General features: G+C 37.8%; 1 protein-coding gene across 1 annotated transcript in view; it reads left to right on the top strand.

The window, feature by feature from the left end:
- Positions 1 to 23,248, top strand: part of LOC122795000 — a 1,473,143-nt gene that overhangs the window by 614,556 nt on the left and 835,339 nt on the right. The window lies entirely within an intron of this gene.

Below are 23,248 nucleotides of genomic sequence, written 5' to 3'. Positions count from 1 at the left end.
ACAGAAAGTAAAAGAAGGCAGAAGAGATTCAAAGTAAAGAAGACAAACAGATGGACAGGTATGAAATGCGGGACAATTTAATAGCTCCTTTGGGTGCAAAAGCACATGCGGTAGGAGCATTTATTTTTATTAACAAAGAAAGATTTTGTGACATTATACTTGAGACTGTTTTTTTCCCAATGGAACATTTTCTTGGAGAATATGAAAAAAAGAAAGACTGTAACCCATGGAATCTTTATGTGATAAAAGCATTTAAAGAAGATTCATGTACAATTTTGAACAGAGGTAGAAAGAGCAACTTTGAAAGAACATTTGAAAGCTTTATGTAAAGAAGTACTGGACGTTGCAAAAGTTTATAACAAAAGGGGTTTATAGACAGGTGCCAGGGATTGTAATTTTGTATTAAATGTAGAAAGAGAAAAAATATACATATACTAAGCATGACAAATGTGGATGAGAATAGGGGTGTGTTATAAAATACTGGGGACAACCCAAAACATGTTTTGTGGAAAAGAAGGACATTTGATAAGTAACTGTGACAAACGAAAATGTTATATTTGTGAAGAAATGAGACATAATGGGACATAATGCAAAACATGTGACTTGGAATGTTATAAATGTAACAAAATTGGACATTTATAGCTGAATTGCAAAATGAACATAACAGTAAGGAAAAAGAAAGAGAAGAAAATCAAAGAGAAGAACTTTTAGAAGTTGTATAAATAAAAGAAAAATTAGATGAGAAAAAAATAATAAAGAGGGTATAGAAGAAGGTTCTGAAATAAGTACTAAAGAAGACATAAACTGGGAAGTAATAAAAGAAAAAAGCATTCTATTAGTAAAAGAAAAGGAAAATTTAAAGGGATAAGTACAAATGAATGAAAAATAATGTATACAGCTAAAGACTGGTGCTTGGTATTTGAATCACAAACACAGTGTACAGTGTTTGATTCTCACCTTTGGGAAGGAAATTGGTTAGCCTTACAATGGCCTGTTAAGAAAGATAGCCCAGTAATTAGCTACGAACTTATAAAAACATGAATCTAAAGAAAAGAGAAAATGAAAAATTTCGAGTGCTTTCTGTAAATCTGAGTAGTGTTAAGAATATAGTAAGGAGAATAGGAATTTTGCAGTGTAGTAATACAGCCTTGATGGGACTTCTGCATGTCCACAAGTCAAGCTCCACTCAAGTAACTTGCACATGTGGCCTCAACCTGGTCTGCGACATTAATAGAACTTGTTGGCGGGACAGATTTGTGTCCCAGAGACTCCCGCATCTGTGGAATAGACTCCCTGTCAACGTCAAGCAGAGTGCCTCTTTACCCCTTTTTAAGTGCAGCTGGATAACTGGATGGAAAATAGAAAATACATCCCTGGGATTCCACCCATGTCCTGCTGGACAGGGGCATCAGGTGCTGATTTGTCTGACATGGGCTAAACTCTTGGCTAGGCTTATAAGGACCCTCAGGGCCAATAGCCTAGTAACTTCCTATGATCCTATGAACTTATGATGTGATGTAGATGTAGTTTTATTAGAAGACACAAGATTTTTTGCAAATGAAGAAAGATTACAAACAAACAGAGAAACTATGGGAAAGAAAGATAACTTTTGCAATGAAAGATGTTCTAGAATAGCCATATTCTGTAGAACTACAGTAAATATATTAGATGTAATTTTAGCAAAAATGGGAAATTAACTATTGTAGATTTAAAATGGAAAGAACAAGTATATAGAATTATAACAGTATATGCATATACTAACTGTAAAGAAAGGTAAAATTTATTTCATGAGATTTTAGACTGTAGTGATAAATATGAATATTATAATGACAGGAGACTTTAACTTGTGATTTGAGAGGCAAGCGTGAAAAGAAAGGAAATGATACAAGAAAAATGTTAGAAGTTATAAGATGTGGTCAGTTAAAACATTGGGACAAAAGTTCATGGACTTACAAAAGGGTATATATAGAACTGAAACAGATTTTTTTACAGTATCAGAAGGTTTAGTTTTAGGTGAAGAGAAGGTAGTTGAAACAGGATTTTCTGATCATCATGCAATATGGCTAGAGATAAAAGAAACAAGGAATATATAAAAGTAGGCAAAGGAATAAAAAGGATAAATGAGAAAGCATGGAATGAAGAAGGAAAGAGATTAATAATACAGTTAAGGAAAGATCATATTACTATGAGAAAAGTTTATAAAAAATGGTCTGAATGGTAGATGATATTTAAGGAAAAAGCTAGTAAAAGAAAATGTAAAGGAACATATAACAACACGTTGGAAGATTTAGAACATAATGATAGAAAATACTGTGACAAAGAAAAATAATTATATGATAGAAATCAAGAAAAAATGCAGTAATTGTTATATAAGCTGCGATATTTCTTACAAGGAAAAAGAAAAAGTATCAAGTTGCTTAAGCAGATTAGTAAAGGAAATAACTCAGGAAAAGATTATGAATAATGTAGTACAATTTGTGCAAGAAATGTTTAAAAAAAAAGAAGGTAGTGAAAAATAAAATAAATAATAATAAAACGTTAACAGAAAAAGAGAACGAAGAATTGGAAAAGGAGATTTCGTTAAATGAGCTAGATAAAGTATTAGGACAAGTAAATACCGATTTGGTTGTAGGACCAGATGGAATAGGGTATGAAATGTATAAAATTGTAAGGACTTGTTAAAAAACAATATTTTAAAAAATTTGAATGAATGGTTAAATGAAAGTTTTATGTATAAATAATTATGTAGAGGAATACTTAAATTCCTGTGAAAGAGGAAAGATAGAAAATAATTTAAAAACTGGAGAGCAGTAGTATTGAATAATAATTATTATAAGAGTTTTATGAAAATAATACAAAAGAAATTTGAAACTAAAATGGAAAATATTATGGCGGATAACATATGTTGTATAAAGGATAAGGGTTGTCATGAATTAATGACAGGAATATTGTGAATGATATGAACAGAAATGAAGACGCGAAAATCATTATATGAGACCTTAATAAGGCATTTGACACAATTGGACATGAAATCCTATGGGTAATTATGAAATAATATAAGAGAGACAGTTAGTAAATTATGCTTGTCTGCATATAGTAATAATTAAGTAAAAACACTTGTAAATGGCTGGTTAAGTCAAGAGGTACATAGGAGTGATGTAAGTTAGGGATGTCCAATGAGTTGTATACACTTTGCATTAGTTATGAATGTGATAGTATGCAAAATAAATTACAAAATTAAGGAGGCGGGGTATATAAAACACCTAATTCCAGTTCTGTAAACATATGCAGATGACATTATAATAATTGCAAAAAAACAAAGTTGGATAAAAGAAGTAATAATGTACACAAATGAGTGTCTAGACATGATGGGGATGGCTTTAAATAAACAGAAAAGTAAAGGTTTAGCTGATGCAGTAAAGATCAGGGGCATATATTTTATAATGAATGAAATATTTGTATTAGCTATAAAATTTGGAAATAAAGATATAAGTAGAATTCTGTGGGAAAAACAATAGAAGAAATAAAGCAAACATCTTTTCTGGTGAACATATAAATTATCTTTCAGAAAAAAAGGCTTATTTGATAAATTCAGTACTTATGGGGAAAATAGCATGCTTAGCAAGTGTATTTATGTTGCCAACAGCATTTGAAAAGAACTATTGCAGATATTTTTTTTTTTCATTTATATGGGGCTCTAGATTAAACCCAGTAAAAATAGGACTTTTGTATGTAAATAAAGAAGAAGGAGGTTTAGGGTTAATTAACCCAGTGGTATATACTGTTTCACTTAATTTCCAAACACTTGCAGCAATTGGAGAGACCACAAAGGTTCCTTACAAAGAGAATTGGGGTCTTGAAGATCTGTCTTATGCGGACAGACTGAAATCATTGTCACTTTACTCTGTGTCATACAGACTGCTCAGAGGCGACCTGTGCCATGCATATAGAGCAATCTCTGACCCAAGTTTAATAGAAATGCTGCACATTCACAAGTCAAGTGGCACATGGGTCACTCGCTCAAAGGACCTTAACCTGGTATATGCCATCAACAGAACTTACAGGAGAGACAGACTTGTGTCACAGAGGTTGCCCCACCTTTGGAATAAGCTTCCTATTCATGTTAAACAAAGCCCCTCATTTACCCTATTTAAATGTAATTTGGACGATTGGATGGATGACTGGAAATTCATCCTGGGGTTCCACCTATTTCTCTCTTGGACAGGGGCAGTATGTGCTGATTTTAGTGTCTACTTGAACCAAGACACCCTTGGGAACACAAGTTGAACTTGACTGGGCTTCTAAGAGCCCTGGGGTCATTAGTCTAGTAACCTCCTATGATACTATAAAGTGTTAAAGTGGATAAATGAAAAAGATGAAAGATTAGTAGCAAAACTGTATAAATATAAGTATGATAAATATTGGGCCTGGTAAAGAGAAAAAGAGTGTATAAATGAAATAAAATGTTATCAAGAAAAATATTTTTGTGGAAAATAAAAGATGACAATATAGAAAAAGATAGAAAAGTTTAAGAATGTAATGATAAAACATTACTATGCAAAACCATGAAAAAAATCTAACAATGAAAAATTAAAGCTATAAAAGTAAGAAGCAAATGGTGTAATCAGAAAGTAGAATGTCAAGAGGTTTTGTGGAGACTAATAATAGATAAATTGCCCGTAAAAGGAAATATGCCATATAAAAAGGAAACACTAGAATATGTTTACGTTGCCAAGAAGAAGAAACTACAGAACACGTGTTTTTGAAATGTCAGAGTAAAAAAGTTAAGGGGAAAACTATGTAAAGAAGATTTTTTGAAGATACAAAAGAAGTTAATAAAATAAACATGGCTATGATTAAATATGGATATTATATGAATACAAGTAAAAAGTGACCCGCGGTGGTGGTGCTGCGGTAGCATTGTCGGCTCACAGTAAGACGCTGCCTGGTTCGATTCCCAGCTAGAGCGTCTTCTGCGTGGAGACATGCGTGAATGGGCGTACCTTCGTTGAAGGTTGTGCATCAGGGCTGGTAACTCGGCACGTAAAAATCAACTACCAATCATTAGCGGACTGGAGTTCCGCTGTGGCGACCCCTAACCAGGAAAAGTCGAAAGACTCAACAACAACAACAACGAATACAAGTAAAGAATATTTATTTATTTATTTATTTTATTTATTTAACATTTGTTGACTGGGAAAGTCTGACTAGGACAGAGCCTATTTTCAGTGGAGGTCCAGTGAGAAATGCTCCAGATGCATGTCTTTGGAATGTTAGAAGAATAGATAAAAATGTATTTTTGTTATATGGTATATGGAATGTAAAAATAAATGAAATTATATTTAATGGTAAATGGATTTTAACAACAATATTAAGTAAAATCAGAAGGTGATTATGGAAAAAGGAGTCGGGTATAATATGGATGAAAATTTAGCATGATTGTAAAGAATATTATGAATATTTCTAAACAGATTTGTATATTTATATATTCTTACATATGTAAATATTTGTAAATATGTAAATATTTTGTAAATAATAGTTACTTTTGTATACAAATAAAGGATTTCTACTTGTTTCAGTAGGTGCACTGGGATCTTTTACATCCACCAAGAACTATCATCAACTCATGCAGATGGGAGCTTAGTTTAATTTCTTGTAATTTGTGTTTATAGTTTCAACTCATCAAGTCTAGTGGTACAAAAATTACACACTGCCATCACATCAAAGTCAGACTTCTCTGTGTCAAGCTGCTCTGTCATATTTCTGGGCGATCTGGATAAGGTATCAGCCAAATAAAACAATTTGCCTTTCGTGTAGAACAGTTTGAAATGATACTTTTGCAATCTGAGCATCATTCTTAACAATCTTGCTGGAGAGGAACACATAGGCTTCTTTAGAATAGTAACTAGAGGTTGGTGGTCAGTTTCAATCTGAATAGCTCAACCATAAATATAATCATGAAACTTAGAACATGCAAATACTATTGACAAAAGCTCCTTCTCAATCTGAGCATACTGCATCTCAGTTTGGGTTAGTGCTCTAGATGGAGAGGCTACTGGTCTGCCCTCTTGAAGTATAACTGCACCAAGACCAAATTTTGAAGGATCACAGGAAGGAGTAACTGGTTTGTTTACACCATAGTGTCTTAATAAGTGGGGTGGCAGTTTTCTGTTTAAGGTCTTCAAATGCCTTCTGGTGCTGTTCCAACCATGACCATGCAACATTTTGCGTGTTAGCTCTCCTAAAGGTGCTGTCAACTCACTGAAGTCTGGTATAAACTTGCCTAAATAGTTGACCATGCCTAGAAAACGTAGAGCTTGTGCATTATCTGGTGCTGGCATCTCAAGAATAGCTGTTTGCTTGGTTGGGTCTGGTCTGGTCTCAAGCCTGTGCTCATGAACAAATGGCCTACATATGACACTTCTGGAAGTTTGAATTTGCACTTCAGAGGATTGAGCTTCAACCTGACTTCACGTGCTTGATCTAGAACTTTCTTGAGGCTTCTGTCATGCTCTTCTTCACCATTGCCTCCAACCAATAAATCATCTACTATTATAGCACAAGGATAACCTTAAAAATGTGCTCTATTGCATACTGAAACACTTCATTTGCAGAATTTATTCCAAATGGATTTCTTAGGAATCTGTGTCTGCCAAATGGAGAACCAAAAGTAGTTAGAAATGAGGATTTGTGATCAAGCATCACTTACCAAAATGAACTCATTGCATCCAAGACAGAGAAACAGTGGCATTTGGAATTAAGGCTGCGACCTCTTCAACTGTGCACATTGGATGATATGGTCTTTTTAATGCTTTGTTCAGATCTCTTGGGTCAATTCAGATTCTGATTTCATCTGAGCCTTTTTTGTGAGCTGCTATCATAGATGATACCCATTCCTTTGGTTCTGTGACTGGACAAATCACACCTTGCTGCACCATTTTATCCAAATGAGTTTTAACTTCGTCCTGTATAGCTATCGGAACTCTTCTTGCCGGCCTGACTACAGGATTAACTTCTGGATCTAAGTTCATGGAATATACAACTGGAAGGTTGCCTAACTTGTCTTCGAAAACATCAGCATACTCTGAAAAAATGGCTTCAGAAAAATTAGAACTTGGAAATGCACTTACATGATAGACCTCTTTAGCAAAAGAAAGAAGATTCATTCTTAAACTATCTTTGAGACCCAATAAAGATTGCACTGGTCTTCGGACTACATAGAACAAGTTGTAACAGTACTCGGCCAAATAACATGAAAGCATCACTTAACCTTCAGTATGAATTTCTTCATCTCCATAAGCAACACGTCTCGCACTACTGGCTAGATTGAGTTGTTTGTTAGTTCTCACTTTAGCAAATGTGTCTGCTGATATAACATTACACTTTGAACCAGTGTCTACTTTGAGCTTTGTGGATTTTCCATTAATCCAGACGGTACAAAACACCTCGTTCTTGTTAATAAGCTCACTGCATCAACTCTTTCATCAAGCACTGATACACCATCACCATCTACATAGAAAGTTGTCTGCTTCGGCTCTACTTGATCAATGTGCTTCTTTGTGTGAAGTTTCTTCACAACTGTGTGAGGCTTACTTGATTTACAAAACTTTTGGAAGTGGTTCCATTTTGTACACTTGTACTATTGCTGACTATATGCTAACCATTTCTCTCTTTTAGACTCATGATTTGCACCACAATTATGACAGTTAACAATAAAGCTGGACTTGAGTTTTGCTGATTCATGCTTGTACTACATTGAGCTGAAGCATGCTCCTTTCTTAGAACTTGCTGGAAAGCTGTGTATCTTCCCTGGTAATCTCGTAGCTGCCATGTGCTTGGGTCTACTTTTGTCTGCCATGTGTTGCATTTGCTCTGGAGCCAACTGGATTCATGCTCTTATCACTTGCAAGCATAGTCGTGTGTTTTTCTGTCACCTCATGGATTTGACAAATCTCAGTGGCTTTACTCAATGTGAAATCACTGTCACGAAGCAAACTCTTTCTCACTGCAGCACTGTTAATACCACACACAAGACTGTTCTTTATCAGCTCATTTTTAAGTCACCAAACCAACACGTTATAACTGTGTTTCCCAGGTCAGTTATGTAAGCTGCAAATGTTTCCCCTTGGCTTCTGATCTCTTGTGTAAAACAAAATGCCTCTCTAATGTAATATTTGTTTGAAGGTTATACATTTCTCTGAACTTGCGCTTCAAACACTATGGGTCTTCCCTTGATTCAGCTATACAACAGTATGATGATTTTCACCTTCTCCTTCATATACTGCAGGTGCATACACAAATGAATGCTCTCTTTCTATGGCCTCTTACCTAGCTAGGTTTAGCAAAATGAATGCCTTGGTGCATGCAGCTCTATCTGCAGAAGCTGCTTGTATAAAAATATCTTACTCTTGCTGAAATATTCTCCAACTCTATGCAATATTCTGATCAAACACAAGTGGCAGGGGTTTTCGAAATCTATCTGCCATATTAACACATACCAGTGAAGGGTTTTGCAACTAAGCACAAACATACACTTATGCACATATGCCAGAAACATATGCCAGTACTTGTAACTTTGTCCAATGCCTTTGTACTTTAGAATTTTTACCTTTTTGGGCTTTTCAAAATAATGCTAATGAACAAACTTGTAGTACCTTTGAATAATTAGACTTTGCGAAATAAACTACTTGGGCAGTTTAACACCTTTGTAATATTGTTTGGATGGCTGGATGCTAAAGTCCTTTATCATCATTTTGCCAGTCTTTTATCATCATTTTAAGAAACATCTCAAACAACTTTATGATGTGAGTGAAGTAAACTCTTGGGTACTGTAATATTCTTGTAATATTGTTTTGCAATAAATCACCTCTTATCAGTGTAAGAAACATATCAAATAACTGCAAGATGTGAATAAACTGGACCACTCTTGCCCAAAACTCAGTAGCATTTCGAAGTAGTTACACTTTGTGAATAACCGCATGCAGCACACTGAAATGTCCCCAAAATGGCCTTGCTAGGCAATTCTCTACAGTGCAAGAAACACTCTGTAGTGGCGGCACTTTAAGAATGGACACACCCAGCACAAGAAACTTTTCGAAATGGCTATACTTTGATTGTATTTCATGAAATAGTTGCACTTCACACACAATAAACTCTTTGAAATACATGCACAGTAATAAGCACACACCACTAGAGCAAGTGACTTAAACCTTAGCACGGATATAAATAGGACGTGCTGGAGGGATAGATTTATCACTCAGAGACTCCCTATGCTGTGGAATAAAATCCCGGTCCATGTGAGGCAGAGCACCTCGCTGGCTCTGTTCAAGAGAAATCTTGACCTGTGGATGGGAGATCGTAGGTTTACCCTGGGAATCATCTCTGTGTCACTGCTGGACAGAGGCACAACAAACTAATGGGTACAGTATTTTTTAATATAAGGGGTGGCGTAAGCCACAAAACTTTGGGCTAGGCTTATAAATGCCTTAGGGCAGATAGCCTAGTATAAACCTATGAACCTATAAACACGTTTACACACTTTGAGATACTTTGAATAACTTTAGTAGTTATGCCAAAACATAGGACTTTGCCAAAACGCATGCAGTCACCTTGCTTTATTTTTATTTTAATGTGCTCTTTTTCTTTTCCTGTTTTGCCTTATTATATTCATTTTGCTTGTTTAAGCCCTTTTCATGCCCAATGTACATTTCTTGTGCTCGTTGAACTCTAAACATGCCCAGTTTTGCTTTGAACACACTTGCTTTACTTTAAACATGCTCGGTTTATCTTTAAACATACTCGTTTTGCTTTAAACATGCTCATTTTGCTTTATTGTTAATCATTTCAACAAATACCTTTATTTTGAACATTCATTTAGCCAACAAACTTTCATGCCTTCTGCTTGCTCAGTAATGCAGTTTGTGCCCTTGTAATGCCCCATTTTATCTCCTTTGTCAAATAAACCGTTCGTGCTACTTCTCATTGCGTTTGATTCCTTTCTGGCTCTTTTTGTGCTCATGTCTCTAGGTTTTACCTTCACTATCGTCTCTGCACTTCATGGCTCTGGATTTTATTCTCTTCAGTCCCGGTTCTGACACCATGTCACTGTCCTACTTTGGACACAGTAGAAGAGTCTTCATGGGCTCTGTTCAAGCAGCTTTATTCTATACAAACACATCACTATAAAGGTTTACTGACTTTTAACTTAAGTAACTTATATACAAACTAACAACTGCGATCATGCATGTTCTCACTGTGGCTGCTCTTACAAAATGGCACTAGAGTGCACGTGTCTGGGATTCATATGTGCACGTACAGTCTTGACATGCCTCTTAAAGATGCAACAAATTTTACTTGCAATCTGATCTACACATACCATGCATTTAAACTTATTAGAAACATTTACCATCCAACCCAATACCATATTCATGGGTGACTTTAATTACCCCACTGTTAACTGGGAATACTATATGACAGCAAACATGTATGCACAACGATTCCTTGATTTTGTAAACACAAACTCCCTGGACCAGATAGACAATACACCAACCAGGGATACAGCCATACTGGATCTGGTCCTCACTAATATGGGAGACTGCTGCACACCCCTACTGTAATGCCTTACCTGAAAAGGTCAGACCACAAAATGGTCTCTTTTGAAGTAAAAATAAAACCTGGACCCCCCCCCCTGCGCTAAACCTGGAATATTCAGGATCTATTCTAAGGCTAACCTCCTGCTATTAAGTGAGAACTTGGCAACATTTCAAGCCCCCATAAACCCTGAGAATGCAGCTGCCTATGCAGAACCGTTCACAGAAGCCATGTACAAGCATGTTAATAGTTGCATAGAGGCAGCTGTATCCACCAGGAAGAAGTACAGAACTAACTCAAAAACAAGCCACCCTGGTGGAACAACAAAAGCAATAGGCTGTATAACAGGAGGAAGAAAATCATGGTAAAAATTAGGAGGTGCATAGCACCCAGCAGGATAAAAGCACTCTCGTTAAACTAAGCAAACAACTCAGAGGATAAATAAAGTCTACCAAAGCCAAATTTGAGATAAGTCTGGCCTCCTAGGCCAAGGATAACCACAAAGCATTCTTTAGTTATGTCCGCAACCTCAAAGACAATACACAATTGTGTGCAGACCTCATTGTAAATGGAGCCACCTATAATGAGCCAGAAGATATACCAAACCTCCTGGCTGATACATTCAGTTCCAACTTTACAGCTGTCTCCCCCTCAACCTTCCCTCATGAAATATCATCAAATATAACTCCCCCTACTATCACTAGGGGAACAGGTCCTTAATGCTCTGTATAAGACCAAGAACAATGCATCAGTGGGCCCAGACAATATCCCAAGATGCCTTCTAAATAGCACAAAACATGACCTATCAGGGCCTCTGGAATTACTATTTAACTGTAGCCTCCAAACAGGCTTCGTGCCTCATGAATGAGAAAGGCAACTGTCATCCCTCTGCACAAAGGTAGGCCATCTACAGACCCTGGAAACTACAGACCCATAAGTCTCACTAGTCTTATATGTAAAGCCATGGAAAGAATTACCATGGAGATGACCAACAGAGATAAAGTAAACCTCCAGACACTGGATCCAACCCAGTTTGCTTTCGTAAAGGGCAGAGCATGCCTACTCAACCTGGTGGACTTCTTTGAGAAGGTCACCAAAGCAATGGATGAGGGCAAAATCATTCACACTGCCTACCTTGACCTGGCGAAGACATTTGACACAATACCCCACTTGGGCATTGTTGACAAACTCAAGAGGTTAGATACAAACCCGTATGCCACCTGGTGGTTAGCCAACTGTCTCACAGTTGGCTATCCACCAGGTGGCATACGGGTGGATAGCCAGCTGTCTCACAGACAGGACCCAGGAAGTTAGAATTGGGGAGTCCACCTCCACAAAGAGGCCAATCACAAATGGGAGTCCCTCAAAGATCAGTCCTTGGACTGCTCCTTTTTGGCATTTACTTCTCAGAAGTCAATTCCAATGCCAGCAGTTTCTGGCTGACTAAATTTGCAGATGATTGTAAATTAGGAGCTGTCATTGAATCTCACACTGACACAAATGTTCTCCAGTAGGGGCTGACACAGACAAACAACTGGTGTCAGAGCCATGGACTAAAACTAAATGCCAAGAAATGCATAATAGTATCCTTTGGGAAGTCATCCATCCCTGGTAACTATCATATTGACAACACACCCCTTAGAGTTGTCCCAGTAGTCAGGGACTTAGGGATACACATAGATAGTAATCTTGCCTTTGACCATCACATGCCTACAGCAGTGAGAAAATCATTCTATGTTGCACAACCTAGAAACAAAGGTATGGCATCTAAGTGCAAGGAAGTCATTGTTCCACTTTATTCGGCATTCATCAGACCTGTCATTGAGTACAGTGCCCCTTTGGTATGTACCTAAGCAGGCATAGCCAACAGTTGGAATGTCCACAGAGGTTCCACACTAAAAGAATACAGGGTGTAAGTAAAATGCCCTATACGGAGCACCTCAAGACCCTATCCCTGTATTCTGTCTCCTACAGGCTTTTGAGGAGAGATCTATGCATAGCATACAGGGCATTGTCAGACCCACTCTAATGGGACCTCCTCATATCCACAAAACAAACAGCACCAGAATTACCCATTCTAAAGAGATGTAAACCTTGCCTGTGATATAAATAGGACATGCTGGAGAGGTAAGTATGTAGATTACCCCTTCTATGGAACAGGTTCCACATCCATGTGAAGCAGAGTTCCCCTAATCCAATTCAAGTAAAACTTGGACAATTGGATGGGAAACCGGAAAATCATCCCTGGTTTGGCACCTATGTCTCTGATGCAAACAAGTAACCTGTAAATCGCTCATCTTCCAGTCCCATGCTTACACTTATCAAGGGTATCAGAACTTGTCAGAGATTTGGGAAGCTAAAAAGGCTCTTGTGGCTGTTAGCCTAGTAAACTCGCATGAGCCTATGTAACTTACAGATAGGAAAGAAATATGTGAGTGATACAGCAAACTAGTCACTTAAACCTTTACTGAGCATTCTCAAAGTTAACATTTTTCTTACTGCTTTAATGGCAAATAAACAGATTTGTGATCTGATGCAAGTGGTCAAGGAGAGTTAATCTTATAAGGTGTACCTCTGAAGTCCATTATGTACAAAAGCAGCTGAGTCTATGTATGTTTGTATATATGTATTAACAAATAAATAAATAAAAATAGCTTTCCAAAAAATTAAAACAACCTTTATGAAGATGTCTACCCCCATGGGTGGCTTTCAGGATTAAGGAAAAAAATAAAATGAATGATGAGTAGTAAGTGTGCAGATGGTATGTTTGGTTTGTGTAGAACTTCAAGAGAAGATTCAAAAGTGTCTTTTCCAGTTTCTGCCCTTAGTGTCCTTTAAGATGAGAATCAAGCTACATATATACCACATTCTCAAGTATCTTACTAATAAGAAATGAAATCATGAAAAGCCACATGGTGTAGAGGGATATCGACCCTACTGTGATCCAGATGACCCATGTTAGACCAGTGGCACAAGTTCTGGAGGGGCCATATAGGGGGAGGGTCGGAGTGAGCAGCTAATGTCTGCTCACCCAGCTGGGAATGGAGGCAGCCTAGGCTCACTGAAGTATATAGCAGCATTACAAGCCTGGAAAGCTCCATGCAAATTGGGTGTACCACTTAGTTGGAGGTTGTATATGCCCGGAAGCACACATTCACCTAACACAGCACCTAAAGCAGTGCTTGCCGAGGAATGATGGGGATTAGGCTGTACTCCCTGGCAGTATTGTGATGCTTCACAAGTGTCCTCATTCTCCTCACTGGCCCCAAGGAGATGTCAGGTTGATTCCAGGAGAGCTATGATGGGTCCTGTAGACCTGTTGGCAGCTTATGGTCAGCTTTGGAGGGAGGAGAGAAAAAATAATTAAAAGTGTGGTAATTAAGCATAATCAGCTCATTCCAAACTGCAGATAGCAGCATCATCCAGGCTACATCAATATTTTAATAGCATTTTATGTAACACATCCAGTCTGGTATATATAAGCTTAGCCATGAAGAACTGGGTGGTAAGCTCACATTTTTCTTCTGCTGAAGTCACTTACCATATGACAAGACAAGCTGAGCTGCACAGCCTGCCAACCAGAAATGCCCCAGTCAGTTAACAACCTTGTCACTAATCAATTTTTAAGGGGCATTTCTGTTTTGTACAGAGTATAATGTTAATGCATTCTGAGCTTGTCCTCCAAATGTCAGATACAGCAATAGATGCACTAGCATTTGTCCAGTTCTTCTTGTGCTCAAAGTATTGCTATGGCTCTTGGACTACTTAGTGAATGGGGTATATGCAATGGGGCAGGGAATCCGCTGAAGATGTCTAGGCTGAACTGTGCACAGATAAGTCAATCTGGTCTGCCTGCACAGGTCTTCTGTAATTACTGTTGCTGAATAGTACAAATGTCTTATTACGTATCAGTCAACAGATTTAAAGTTCCTGCACTGCAACAACTCAAGACTGGGGGATCCAGTTAGGAGAGTTCAGCCACAAAATTGAACAAGCAGTGGTCACCTACTCAAAAATTCTCTATAGATTTGTCTGTCCAGCTTCTCTGTTTTCAGTGCAAAGTCCACCCAAAGAAAGATACAGGAACACAGTCCATTTGCAGAGTGTATCTGTCTTCTTCATTTAATTTAGAGTATCTTCATTTAGTAAACAACAACACATCAATTGTGTGACTGCAAACAGTGTTGGAAGTGTGATCATCACCAAACTACAACAGTTTATAAAAAATCAGAAGTTTCTCAGTGAAACAATTAATACATTACAAAATTGACTAAGTAAGCAAAACATGCTTAAATGGAATACTGAACAAAAAAGACAACAGGAAAATATGCAGAGACCGCAACATGTGTCACTGACTATGATAAATATTTTTTTCTTTTTACACACTGCCCTTAGGGCACTCCTAAAACATTTTGGGGGTTAGTCATACAAGAACCCATTCTAAATTAATTATTTATGTACATAATGTTGTATTAAAGTAGCATATTTTAAAAGAGCCACGATTGTAATTAATGATATTTCTGATGAATGCCGAATACATCTTTAGTCATCTGATGATGACATCCTTCGATCTAGCTGCCATACCTTTGTTTATAAGTTGCACGACATAGAATGTTTTCTTCACTACTATAGACACATGATGGTCAAATGCTAGATTACTGTCCATTTGTGTGTCCCGAAGTCCCTGACTACTTGGTCAAATCTTAGGTGTTTGTTGTCAATATGATAGTTACTAGGGGCGGATGACTTCCTGAAGGATACTGTTAGGCATTTCTTGGCATTTAGTTTTAGTCCATGTCTCTGATTAGTTGCTAGTCTGTGTCACCTCTTCCTGGAGAACACCTATGTCAGTGGGGGATTCAATGACAGCTCCTAATTTGCTATAATCTGCAAATTTAGTCAGCCAGAGGCCATTGACATTGGCCTTGATTTCAGAGAAGTAAATGCCAAAAAAAGAGCAGTCCTACCACCTCTTTGTAGAGTGGACTCCACAATTCTAATGTCCTGGGTCCTGTCTGTGTGCCAGCTGGCTATCCACTGGGTAGCATAAGGGTTTGTGCCTAAACTCTTCAGTTTGTTAACAGTGCTCAAGTAGGTTATTGTGTCAAAACCCTTGGCCAGGTCAAGGTAGGCAGTTTGAGTCATTTTGCCCTCATTCATTGCTTTGGTGGCCTTTTCAAAGAAGTCCACCAGGTTGAGTAGGCTTGACCTACCCTTGATGAAACCAAATTGGCTTGGGTCCAGTGTCTGGAGGTTTCCTATAGCATTATTGATCATTTAAATGATAATTCTTTCTATGGCTTTGCATATGAAACTAGTGAGACTTATAGATCTGTAGATGGCCCACCTTTGTGCAGAGGGATGACTGTTGCTGTTCTCCATTCATGAGGCCTCTTTGGAGGCTACAGTTAAACAGCAATTCCAGAGGGCCTGATAGGTCATGTTTCATGGTGTTTAGAAGGCATCCTGGGATATTGTCTGGGCCCATTGATGCAGTATTCTTGGCCTTAGAGAAGCATTAAGCACCTGTTCCCTAGTGATAGCAGGGGGAGTTACACTTGATGGTATTTCCTGTGGGAAGGTTGAGTGGGAGAGAAGGGGGTAAAGTTGGAGCTGAATTTGTTGGCCAGTAGGTTTGCTTATATCTTCTGGTTCATTGTAGGTGGCTCCATTAACAATCAGCTGTACACACAATTTTGTATTGCCTTTGAGGTTGCGGACATAGCTAAAGAATGCCTCGTGGTTGTCCTTGGCCTGGGAGGCCAACTTTACCTCAAATTTTGCTTTGGTAAACTTTATCTGTCCTCTGAGTTGTTTGTTTAGTTTGATGAGAGTGCTTTTATCCTGCTGGGTGCTGCACCTCCTAATTTTTGCCATGATTTTCTTCCTTCTGTTAAACAGTCTATTGATGTTGTGATTCCAGCAGGGTGGTTTGTTTTTTGAGTTAGCTCTGTACTTCTTCCTGGTATGTACAACTGCGTCTATGCAGCTATTAACATGCTTGTATGGGGTTTCTTTGAACAGTACTGCATAGGCAGTAGTGTTCTAAGGCTTTAATGTGGCTTGAAAGTTTGCCAGGTTATGATTTAATAGTATGAAGTTAGCCTTAGAGTAGTTCCTGGATTTTCCAGGGTTAGCCAGGGTCCTATGTTTTATTTTTACTTCAAAGGAGACCATTTTGTGGTCTGACCTTACCAGAGAATCAGAAGATTCCCAGAGAAAACATCTTTTTTACAGAGATGCCAGTAGCAGTGTGCTAGAGTTGCCCCTTTAGCCCAGACCTGTATTTAATCTCCTAGCCATCAGAAAGTCACTGTATGGGGGAACCTTACCTGAATGCTTGAATTATGTTCAGAATAAATGCTAGGCAATTATCTAAAGATGACAGTTTTTTGTTATTATTTGCTTTGTGCATTGTATTAATCAGATTACTGGAATTCAGAAGCACACTTGCAGCGATATTGTAGCCGTATCCCTTGAATCCTTTGTTGTCAGATGACATGCAATACATGTTAGTAACAGTGACTGTCACTGTAGTCATTATGGCTTATGTAGACTTTTCATTGGGTATGTGTGATCCATTGTGGGACTGGTTAGTTTAAAGGATATAACGGTGAGGGAGCATGGAATTTCATTACGGTCTTTTTTGAAATTACAATTTGATTATATTGTTTTCTGTACAGATGGAGAGTAGAAAAAGTTTTTTTTTGGTTTGGTAGTCTTTCCCCTTTATCCACAGCTGTGTGACCATAGACAGGGCTTCCCTTAGCTAACTGATGCCCTAGGTGTCTTACTCTTTATTTTTTTCTATAGTTATTCACTCATTCCTTAAACATGTTCTATTTAAGCAAGACTGCACTCCGATAACTGTGGGGGAAACAACTACATTAAGCTGAGGGTCCGGAGACAGCAAGGCCCTCAAAATCCATGGGGGTTCTAAATCCTTTGAGGTGCATTTTAGAGTTTTCTAAGCAATCTGTTTGATCCAGTGATTACCTAAACAAAAAACATGAGCAAAGAAAAAATGTTGGGTTACTCTTCAACTTTGATTTTTCCTGCATCCTTTCAGCACATCCTAATTGATCAGGACTACACTGTAAAAACTGCAGTGCAAATAATTATAAGAAGCTGGACTCTGGAGATAAGCTTTTCTAGATACTCTGAGATGCATTTTAGAGTTTTTCTAAACAACCTTTTTAGCCAGTGATGGCCTGAAATAAAACCATGATTAAGGAAAGAAATCCAGTCTCACTCTTCAACTTTGCTTTTTCTTGCATCCTTTCAAGACACCCTGTCTGAACAAGACCATACTGTAATAATTAAAATAAACCTGGGGGGGGGGGGTCTGGGTCTGTTTCTGCTAGGTACCTAGAATCCATGGTGTTATAGATGCTGTGAGGTGCATTTTAGAATTGTTTCCAATATTTTGATCCAGTGATGGCCTCAACAAAAATCATGCATATGTAAAACAAATGTTATCCTATTTTTTTATTTCAAGGATAAAAGAAGCTGTATCCATATTTTAATACTCAAAGCTGACCAAACACCAGTTAAGAATAAAATGAGAAGACCAGTGCTTGTGATGATACATATATTATATCTGTGAACAGTATCTCACACTCTACCCACACCTGAAAATAGCTAGTCACGTTCTATGTGTCTCCCTCTGGTGTTAAACTGGAGTTAGTATTATGACACAGATGTCCACGATCATATTTCAAGCTGCGTTTGTCATATTTATATACAGCATGCCTCTTCACCCCTTACCCCCAAAAGACAGCCACCTTCTGTGTACCCTTCTGACATCAGACTGGGACAAAACTTAAAAAAAAAATAGAACATAGCAGATTTGCTGTCAGACATATATGAACAGTATATTTATTTACTCTCTCCAAATAATAGCCACTTGAATATGCATCAGATGTTTGATTGTGAGGAAAATGAAAAAAATATAACAATAATGTTTCCAACTTCGAATTTCTAGACACAGTACAGTGCTCCTGTACAAGCTATAGCAACCCTACATGCACCCGTCTGAAGTTTGTGAGGAAAGTTAAAGAAATATTGACCACACAATCCCCATCCTAGGGCAAGATATAGTGACCTCTGAGGTTTGAGAGAAATGTTAAAGAAATAATGGCATTGCCCCCAGCCCCCCACATAAGTACATTGACCTTCTGTGCACACCTATGAGCAGGTTTAGTTTTAGAATAGGTGAGGTTTAGGGCAGATTCAATTACTAAGTACATGTCAAAATCCATTTATACAGTGTTGCTGTGTAGAGGCTATCAGACCCTAGAAGTTTTGAAGGTCTGAATATTCTGTGATGTATTTATCTGCTGATTTTGAGAAGTTCAAATGAACAAATGGCCATAGGGTCAGTTACTATTATTCAGGCAATCCCCACCAAGCAGTTATAAGCCACTTCTATGTACAATTCAGACATCTGGTTGTGATAAAAGATTATGACCATGTAATGTATTTCACCAGTGTTCCAAACAGCTGCCGCACATTACAATGTTGCGCCCTGCTTCACATAAGCAAACAGTAGCAAGCAACTAGTCATTTTCCTCCACAGAAAGCCACAACAATTATAGCTACTCTGTGCATATCAGGTGTCTAGTTAAGTAGTCTATTTTACTTCTCACAAATGCACACATGTCCTACAAATCCAGAAAGTGACTGCTTAAACTGAGCAAATGACATGAGGGTCAGTTAGTTTTATTCAGTCAACTCTATCTTCCACCCAGCAATTATAGCCATGATGACTGATGTCTGTGTAATATTATTTCACTTCCACAATTCACACAAACAATTTTCTACACATTGAAGTTTTCTAATCCAAGTTGAGTCACACAAATCACAAAACCAGATAACTATTGCCCAAAGTATCTGGTTGATCACTGGTAACACTTAGCTCATCAGGCTATTTCTGTCATCCCCACTGTCTACACAAGTCACAAAGCCAGAAATATTGCCAAATTATTTACTGTCCCCCAAAGGATAACCAACTACATTTGCATCAGATGTTTGATTGAGAGGAAAATGAAAAAAAAGCTGTTAACAATAATATTTCCAACTTCTAACTTCTACAGACAATACAGTATTCTTATACAAGCTACAGTGACCCTCTGTGCACCCTTCTGAAGTTTGTGAGACATTGCTGTAAAAATATAAATAAATAAATGAAGAAAGGCCACCCCTACAAGCATGGTCCTCTAGCAGGCTGCCTAATTGTCCTGTGCATAAGGCCGGCTTTGACCATAGAATCAGTTTAAGTAAAGAATATGTGGGGCCAAAGCACCCCCTCTTGGGAGTGCTGAGAACACTTGTAATGTTTTTTTCTGAAATAGTACTAGACTTGTACATGTATTTAGTTAGTGTTAATGTATTGTTTATTTAGTTAGTGTTAATGTATTGTTTATTTTAGTTAGTGTTAATGTATTGTTTATTTAGTTAGTGTTAATGTATTGTTTATTTAGTTAGTGGTAATGTATTGTTTTCAGAGTCAGTTGATTTTCTTTATTATTCACTGTGTCTTCACGGGACCCTGAGATTCTGCTCAAAAATTAGCTTTGTTTATTATCTGATGCATTTTTGAAACATTATTCCAACTGACAAATTCCTCCTTTAGATGAGATGTTAAACCAAGGCCCCATCCATCTGAGTTGGTGGTAGCTCATGTGGATGTAGAAGATCTCACGGTACCTATCTAAAAGAGTAGGGGAAGTTCCTTGATATCCTTGCAAAATTTTCCCTAGCAGTAAAAATACTACCTCAGGTCTCCCTTGAAAAGAAGCTACTGTCTTAGTGGGACTTACACGATCAACAAAGGATAAGCAAACACACAAATAAATAAATAATATGCTGCATCATTTCATAACACTAAAATCATAATGCAATTAATTCATTTCTGAAAGTCTCAAAAACAGGTTTCAGTTTGCTTAAGGTGTACTTACTACTTCCCAGGGTGGCAGTTTAGCGGGTTCCTATTAGATGATTGAAGACGCATTCTTTTGAATGCATCTTGGTCGAATTTGAAAAGATGAAAAGGCAAAATGATGAAGCGGCATATAAGCAAATTCTTTCCCTGGGAAAGAAATCGCTTGGCCGCGTCCGTTACTTTGCCATTTTCGTCACTGTAGTGCGATCTCGGAGTTGGTATATTTAAGTGGGGGGGTGTGCCCCCACTTTATGTTAAAAAAATCGCTGTTCTAAGCATTTGAGTTTCTAAGCTTTCGCTTACATGAGGTTGATAAATCATCGTTCACTTTTCTAAGCGCTCGATGATTTAATATAGACCCAATTTAGCAATATGCCCTTAGTGTTGTAGCACAAGTGATTTAATGGTAAATCATTCACTCCAAATGATAATTTCACTTGCAGTTCAGTGGTTGTTGTTTTGTTTTATTCTTAACACTCCTGCAAAGTGTTACCATGCATAAATTTCACTTTATACCTAGACACAGGAGTTATTCAAAAAGGCACTGTCGCCAACCCAGTTGCTCAACATTTCTCTGAATTTCATAAAACTAAACTTTTTGTTCTCTCTTGAATTCCCTCTACTGTGCCAGTAATTTAAAAAAAATATTTTACAAAAAAAGAAATCTGGTTCATTTTAAAGTGAGATACCTTAGCATCACATGGTGTGAATAATGAATTAATTTGGAAGTGGTTTAATTTTTATTCTTAGGATAAAGTGTGAAAAAAAGTTATGCATCTAAGTTTCAATTAATATATTTTAAGGTTATTGAACAATTAAGAATATAGGAACATAGAAACAGTACTAGGCACATGATTGCAAGAATCATAACATGCCCAGTCATATACACATTTAAAAGTTGTTGCCCCTCTTTATGAGTACTTAATAGTGCCCCCTTCCCAAATCAAGCAGGGTCATACACAATAATCACGTGTAAATTTATGTCTATCCTTATTTCTTTCACATTTATCTTTTTTTCCCAGTACTCCTTTTGAGCATGTTTTTCACTCCGCTTTGTACCTGATTAATGGCATCATTAACAACCTTTTGATTATATAAACTGATGGGGCGGCTCCAGTGGTGCAGTGGTTAGCATTGTCACCTCACAGCAAGAGGTTTACCGGTTGGTTTCTCAGCTGGGGTGCCCTCAGTTTGGCATCTGCATGTCCTCCCTGCGGTTGGGTGGGTTTCCACTGGGTGCTCCAGTTTCCTCCCACATTCCAAAGACATGCAGTAGGTGGATTGGACACTATAAATGACCGTAGATGTGAGTGTGTGTGTGTGTGTGTGTAAGAGTGAGTGGTACGAATGAACTACTGCAGCAGGGCTAGCCACCCGGGGGTGTAAACCTTAGCTCAAGATGATTGTCACTGTTGAAGCGACACCCTGACCCCATGTGGAAAATGAGAAAAAATGGTTGAGGATGGATGAATGCAGTTTGTGATACTGAAATTCTTAAATGCTATCTGAGGCAGAGGTATCAGTGCATCATTGTACCTGAAAATGAACACAATCTGATAGTAAATGAAGACAAGTACATTTTATAACTGAAATGAGTTCCCTGCATTTCTCTTTATCTGGCATTATAACTCTATTGTATTTTATTCTACATAAATATAGCAACCCAGAAATAATAAAGACACTAACCTATAGTCTCATTCACTATCACAAAAATTCTTGATGTTTCTTCATTCAATACCCCAGGTTCAACACCTTCTAACATCCTTAAAAGGTGTTGTACCTTGAGGATATCACAGGAGGAAAATTTATGAAGAAGAGCACTGTCTTCATTGTGCCAAAGGATAGAGCCCTTACTGGAGCCCAGGAGACCCAAGTTTGATTAGTGGTCCCACCTTCTGCAGAATCAGCTGAGGCAAAAGAGTGCTGTTTTGTTGGTTCAAGCATCCTGGGGGTAGTGGTGGTGCACTATTAGGTCTTGTGATCTTTGACTGGTAATGACTGGGGGGGGGGTACAGCACTCACCATGAAAAAATGGGGATGCACAGGCAGATTTTAATGGGATTCTGCAGTTGATGTCATTCCAGTTTGCATGCATGGTAAAAGGAATATGAATACATATTAAAACAAAAAATCCTCCATCACAGCAGGATGATACTGCACTGCAATGTCCAGGTGTCCGCCCTGGCCCCTAATATCAGATAAAGTTCAGGGCAATAGTCGGTTTTGAGGGCCTAGAGACTAAGGAGAAGCACCAGGAGCAGCTAATGATCAGCCATCAAACAGGAGAAAAAAATGAATAACCAAAGGCTGTTGAGAACTGCAGTATAGGATTTTTGAGATATTGAATGAGATTATATGTTTGTATGTTTACAAGTTCCTGTCTGAGATAGATGGATAGTTGGATGGATGGATAGTGGTATGTTTGCATTGGTTCCATTCAAGTAGTTTAACTGTAATTTTATTTAATCACAAGTGGTCTAAAAAGTGATGTAATCACAGTTGCGCTAATGATAGTCTGCAGTACATTTTACCACTTATAACTCTTATTATGATTTTTTGATCACTGGTGTTAGTTTTTTATAGCTTTAGAAGTAATACTGCAGTTTGCATTATCACATTATTTGTGAGCTGATGGTGCACTTCCAGTGTAGAGAAGTTGTGGATTTGTTATATATAAGTAGAATAACACCACAGCTCCAAGGCAAAAATTAACTC

The sequence above is a fragment of the Protopterus annectens genome, chromosome 2.part1 (genome assembly GCF_019279795.1).
Source record: "Protopterus annectens isolate FY-2018-M chromosome 2.part1, PAN1.0, whole genome shotgun sequence".
Lineage (NCBI taxonomy): Eukaryota > Metazoa > Chordata > Ceratodontiformes > Protopteridae > Protopterus > Protopterus annectens.
The sequence above is the reverse complement of the archived record's forward strand: the minus strand, read 5'-3'. Positions and strand labels throughout refer to the sequence as shown.